Here is a 6000-nt window from a genome sequence, read left to right as displayed (position 1 = left end):
GCATTTGGTCGCGAGCCGCGTAACTCGAAAAACTAGTCGGAGAAAAAATAACTACTTTAGTTACAACACACAGTCATGCATATGTACGTATACATATATTTATGTAGATGCCTGCAACCACATGTGTCGTTACATACTTATCTACATATGTATGTAGATATAGTCAGCAAATTATTTATTGAATGAAGTGCGCGCGCGCATTTACAACTTGTTTTCATTCATAAAAAACTTCATTGATCGCGCGATGAACAGTGCTACGCACTCTTAACTATGTTTGTATGTATGTAAGTATGTACCTACTGGTAGATATGCATGTACGTAGCTAGCTGGCTGGCTGGTAGAGTTTTGACTCCCTCGTCGGCGTGCGCGCCCACTAACTTCACTGCACCTCACCACTGTGAATAGGAGCTTTGATTGCAAAATGCGTAAATTCAAAAAGTCGTCAATTCTCTTGCACGCAAAGTCTTTTAAAAAGTCCTTAGAAATTAAAGCGTTTTTTTACAGTTAGTCGCTTTTAATTTAGGTTTCTAAGCTCCTTTTTTTCTTCAAACCGTATACTTTTTATTCGTCTCTAATAACTCGTCTATGTTGTTGTTGGATGTAAGTTTTTTTTTTTTTAACTACAACTTTTTCGTTAACGCACAAAATTTCGCCTGCGACTTCGACTTCACTTTTCGAACTGATCAAACAAACTGAAAGATACAAAAACCAGCAACGTTCACATTTGCTTATCGTTCGTCGCAAAGTAGACACACACATACATACATGTATGTAGACGCGCAAGGTGGTATGTGTGCTGCGGCACACGTCGCGTCTTACGTTGACGCCGCCATTCACAGTCGCCGTCGTCATTGTCGTTTTCGTCGGCTACTTCGTAGTAGATATCCGTTGTCAATGGACGATCATTCGTACCGTTCGTCGGATGGACGGTGTTTTATTCGTGCTTGCGGTTAACATCTTTACGAAGCCTACAACGGCAACGACGACGACGACGACGACGGCGACGACCAGAAACTTGAATGAAACCCCATATACCCACACATGCAGGCATGCAAACGTATGTGTGTTGGCCGCACTCACACTAATGCCAGCTGTTGTTTACCTGTTTCAATGCAATTGCTGCAATTCACGTCAGTTATACCCTTTACCGCAGAGTGTCTAGTTATATCCCAGTACGGAACGAAACTATGTAGTTTAAATATATCGATGTTCAACCAGTTTTTTACCCACCACAACTAGTTGTGCATCAGTCAGCTATCCGATTCTTGTATTGCATTTGATTTCAACTACTTTAATATGCGTTTGGCTTAAAGCACTGCAAACTCAGTATGTTTCGTATGAATACGCTTTCGTTCTACACTTCACAGATGCTTTTTCATATTTCCAAGACACAAACATTTTTTTTTTATTAAAATTTTCACATGTGGCTCTGTTGGGACTCGAACCCGTAGCCTCTGGAAGCTAACAATTAACAACAGGCATCTCTGCACGCTCAGCTACAGCCAGACATGTAAAAGCGCAGTTTGAATTGTGTGCAAGCAGCAAGTCGATTGTCTGTTTCTGCATTTGATTTCGACTACTTTAAAATGCATCAATTTGAAGTTAGTTGCTACATAAGCAGATATAAATAAATTTTTCTGAGGTAATTGGTTGCGCTATGCCGTACTGGGATGTGCAAGTATATGTAGGAACAGCACTCGTAGCCGGCAGCGTCGCAGCTGCGCGCATTTAAGGTGTGTTTGTATGCGTTGCTGCTGCTGTACGCCGGCGATCTGCTGTTGCTACACAAATACACGTACACATACACACATGCACTCGCACATCGACTTTTTGCCACTTCCGCTCATCCCTGCCACTTTCTGCACAAGCATTTCATCAATGAGCGCTCGAAGATATGAATGAATTGTCGCAAGCAGAGTTGCTCCGCTTGTCTTAGCGCTGGTTGTTTGTCTGCTGGCAGTTCACCCACTTACCGCTCTCATTCTCCCTAGTTATCTCTACATATATACTATGTATAGGCACAGGTTTTTAGATACAGATATTGATGTAAGAATCTGTCGCTGCCGCTGTTGGCACACAGCATCCAGCTGAAACGTCAGTACCGAATTCTCATTCTATACCGAAGTAGCAGCGGTGTATTGCATTGTTGTTGTTTACACGTACTGCTTGCGGCTGTTTTTATTTTTTTACTCATTTTTGCGCAGCCGTAAAGTGTCCGTTTGCAGGGTTGCCAGCTGTGAGGAAAAGTTGATTGTAAACAATTTAAATTTAATTAGCTAAATGCATTCACTGTCTGCATTGAGCCTTGTCTCCTTAAAAGCCATCGTATGGAGCAAAAATTTACCGAAAAAAAGGCGCTAGTACAAGGTACTCATGAAATTTAACGTGTAAACATCTGTGTGCTGAAATGGTTTCGAACTAGACCCGAAAAAGTCACGAACTAGGCATGAAAACGCCTCGAGCAGGTCGCGAAAACTTCCCGAGCTATCTCCGAAATTGTCCCGAACTAGGTTTGAAAAAGTTCTCAACTAATATAAATTTCATTTTAATCATTTTGCTATTTTATATGTTTTTTGTTCACTTACAAACTCTTTCATTCTTACAACAAACATATCATTATGACATAGAGAATGACCGATACGAAAATCTCAGCTTCCCTGGTAACGCACCCTTATGTGATATCGCCTTGCTAGCATCAATTTTTAGTTATAGATGCAGTTATATAATTTAGAATAGTTAGATCTGTCGATTGTTGTTATCCTTTAGTTTATGAGAAAGAAATTCCTTCATAAACGCAAATATAGCTAAGAATAAACAAAAAGTAACTGAGCCTGGGCCACACTGGAGAAGTGAAATTGTCTCATAACCAATATACATACATACATCTGCTTTTGCTTAAGGTTATATTTTTGTTTTTCATCTATCTAGATCCCTACCGCAACCCCTGTTCGTTCTAATTACATTTATGTTATTGTGGTTTCCTTTATCTTAATTTTTATCTTTGTACTCTAACAAAATCGATAGTAACATCCTACAAAATATCGCCAACACAACCGATAAAAATATCGATAAAACTTTCGATAGCAAAATCGATAATAATATTGGTAGCAAAATCGATAAAAATACCGATAACAAAATCCATAAACATATCGGTAGCAAAAATCGATTAGAAAGTCAATAAAAATATCCATGACAAAATCGCTAAAAATATCGATAATAAAATCGATAAAAATATCGATAATTAATCGATAAATATTAGATAACAAAACCGATAAAAAAACTCGATAACAATATCGACAATAAAATCTATAACAAATTCGATAAAAATATCGATAACAAAATCTATAACAATATTGATAACAAAACCAATAACAAAATCGATAAAAATATAGAGAATCCCTAAAATCTTTAAAATCCCAAAATAGTTCCCAGATTGAGCCTCTGTGTCTGTATATATATCCTTTTCTCTATAATTACCTTTATTTTAATCTTTTTTTCTCTATCGCCATCTTTACTGCTATCGGTATCCTCATCCTCATCTTTTTTATTAATATTTATTTTTGTTTTTACATTTATGTTTATCATTTTTTTCTTTATCACATTTACCTTGGTCTCCATTTTTGCCTTTATCTTTACGCATCTTTGTTTTTGTTTTTATTTTTACTTTGCCTTTATCCTTTTCTTTATCTACCCGTATGTACGTGAGTACCTTTACTTTCATTCTTGTATTGGTCTTGTTTTAAGTGTTATTCTTTAACCTTTTATTAGCAAGTTTTTGTTAAATTAATACCATGTGTATACACTCAAGGGGCATTTGTTTCAGCCTCAACTATTTCCGTTGCATCATTTCCGTTGCACCATTTCGGTGTGCGATTCCCGTTGAATTTGCCAATTTACTCCCAACCAACCAACCACCGCTAAAGAAGTTTTAGTTAAATAAAAATAAAATCGTTTAAAAATTTAGTGAACTATTTATATTCTTTGATACTTTGGAGAAAATCTATCGTCGCGTTTTTGAGAAATGACAATCCAAACTTCATAACCTGCCAAAATTAAGGTACTACAAATCTTTTATGTATTTCTAAGACTATCCAAAGTAACCAGCATGATCGGAAGAAGTTGTGAGAGCACTTGAAGACTTGCAGCTTTAGATCTGATGTGAGTAAGCCTTGGTCCGCCGTGAGGCGTCGTCCAAGACACAGCAGGATGATGGGATGAAAGACTGAATAAATGAGCGTGCTACTTTAGTCGACTATTTACAATATATACCGCGGTAGATAAAACCAAGCAGGCTGCATAATCTCTAAAAATCTAGTGTAGCCTAGCGATGTAGTTTAGGTGGCCATTGGAAAGGCAAAGGCATCTAAAGCAAATTACCCCTACGCACTGGGTATGTTGATGCTAATATACTTAGGGCCAAAAGGAGTTAATGCCTAACTAAGAGCCTTAATTCAAGTCACGGAGAGTAGTCCCGAGAAAGATGTCAAGTATTTCAGCTTGATGACAACGAGTGATAGACTTGGCGAATTAGTAGTATCGCAGCGACAACAAACTGAACAGAACAGCACCGAAGTAGTCCAAATAGTTTATTTTCAAGCTACCGAAAGTACTTTAAAAAGGGAGGTCATGAAATATTCCATCACCGTCGTAAGCATACACTTCGACCAATCCTTTTTCGGTTGTTTTATGCTATTACAACACAAACAACAAATCGTAAAGATGTGAAGACAACCGCAGTCCATGACATTGCTTGAATCGTAGGAGCCGGAAGAAAATGCCCCAAATAGAGTTAACAGGGTAATTAACTATGCATAATCAACGCTACCCATACTAAATGCATATAAATCAACCAATCAGCCAAATTACTAAACTATCAAGGTTCCATGCCGGCCGAGTGGTTAGACGTGCGTACTACCACTCCGAAGGGCCAGAGTTCGCTCACTAGTCCGAGCAACTGAAGTGTTAAGTGAGGTCCTTCTTCACCTGGTCTTTCCGTCGCACAAGACGCCTTACTCTTTTTCTGCTACCAGCATCGTGACCCCTGCTGCATACTTTTAGAGCTGGGTCGTTTCTGTCCGTTCGTGCAACTTGGACAACCAAGCGGAGCCCATATATTGTAATCCGCCTCACTGTGTCTACTGTATCATTGTAAAGTTCATTGTTCCATCGTCTGCGATACTCACCATCGACAACGGGCAAAGTCCCGCAGTTCTTTCGCAGAATGTTTCTCGCGAAAACCCCATAGAGCGGCAACATCAACACGGGCGTTATGCATCTCAAGACTTATTATTGGTGTTAATTCTGGTTTCTTAATAATCGAAGTCCTCTATTTTTTTGTTTGGCTTATAACTGCCAGCAGTGACTTGGGTACCGAGACACGTATGCTATGACTGTTTGTCTGATGACAGGAGATACTTCTTTTTGTTCTAATTCACTACCAGACCCACGCACTTGTTTCTCTTTTTAATTCTGATTAAACAGAACATACGTAGTCCTCGTTTTTGTCGCTGATGTTGATGTCGTCGTCGTGTAAAAAATGTTGCCTGAGCGGTTCAGTTCTGTGACTCTTATTATCTGCTCCAACATCAGACTAAATAAATCGCGGGTTTGTGCCAATATTTGGCGTATGTCCAATACCTTGTTTATGGTGGATTTTCCAGGTCTGAAGTTACACTGACTCGAGCACAGTCTCCCAAGCAATACGCTCGATAAAACTTTGTTAGATATGCTTAGGAGGCTGATCCCGCGGTGGTTGGTGTGTATGGGAAAGTTGTCTTTCTTGGGGATTGCGGTCCTAACTGTATACATATGTATATTGATTCGCACATCTTGGTTTTCTCATTTTTTGTATATCAGTTTGGAATTCAAGAATAGAGCAAAAGATAGTGTGCGGAAGATGCTCTCAGCAGAGTGTGATTTTCTTTGATCCACATTTCATCACCCATTTATTGATTAATGATCCGGAAGGTAGGTTATACAGCCTCTCTCTCAGATCATCCG

General features: G+C 38.9%; 2 protein-coding genes across 4 annotated transcripts in view; one reads left to right on the top strand and one right to left on the bottom strand.

The window, feature by feature from the left end:
* Nucleotides 1–671, bottom strand: part of LOC118746850 (protein giant-lens) — a 163686-nt gene extending 163015 nt beyond the window's left edge. For 2 of the 3 annotated variants that reach the window (XM_036480800.1, XM_036480801.1), the window contains exon 1: nt 301–671. The gene's annotated coding sequence lies outside the window, so the exon portion shown is untranslated. Of the gene's footprint in view, nt 1–296 lie in introns of all 3 variants that reach the window. The other variant, XM_036480802.1, reaches the window with a different exon arrangement.
* The window catches only part of LOC118746846 (elongation factor-like GTPase 1), a 435125-nt gene that overhangs the window by 392884 nt on the left and 36241 nt on the right, over nt 1–6000 (top strand). The gene's annotated exons all lie outside the window — the stretch shown is intronic.

Source organism: Rhagoletis pomonella, unplaced genomic scaffold (genome assembly GCF_013731165.1).
Source record: "Rhagoletis pomonella isolate Grant_MI unplaced genomic scaffold, Rhpom_1.0 Rhpom_scaffold_00011, whole genome shotgun sequence".
In the NCBI taxonomy this organism is placed as follows: domain Eukaryota; kingdom Metazoa; phylum Arthropoda; class Insecta; order Diptera; family Tephritidae; genus Rhagoletis; species Rhagoletis pomonella.
The sequence above is the reverse complement of the archived record's forward strand: the minus strand, read 5'-3'. Positions and strand labels throughout refer to the sequence as shown.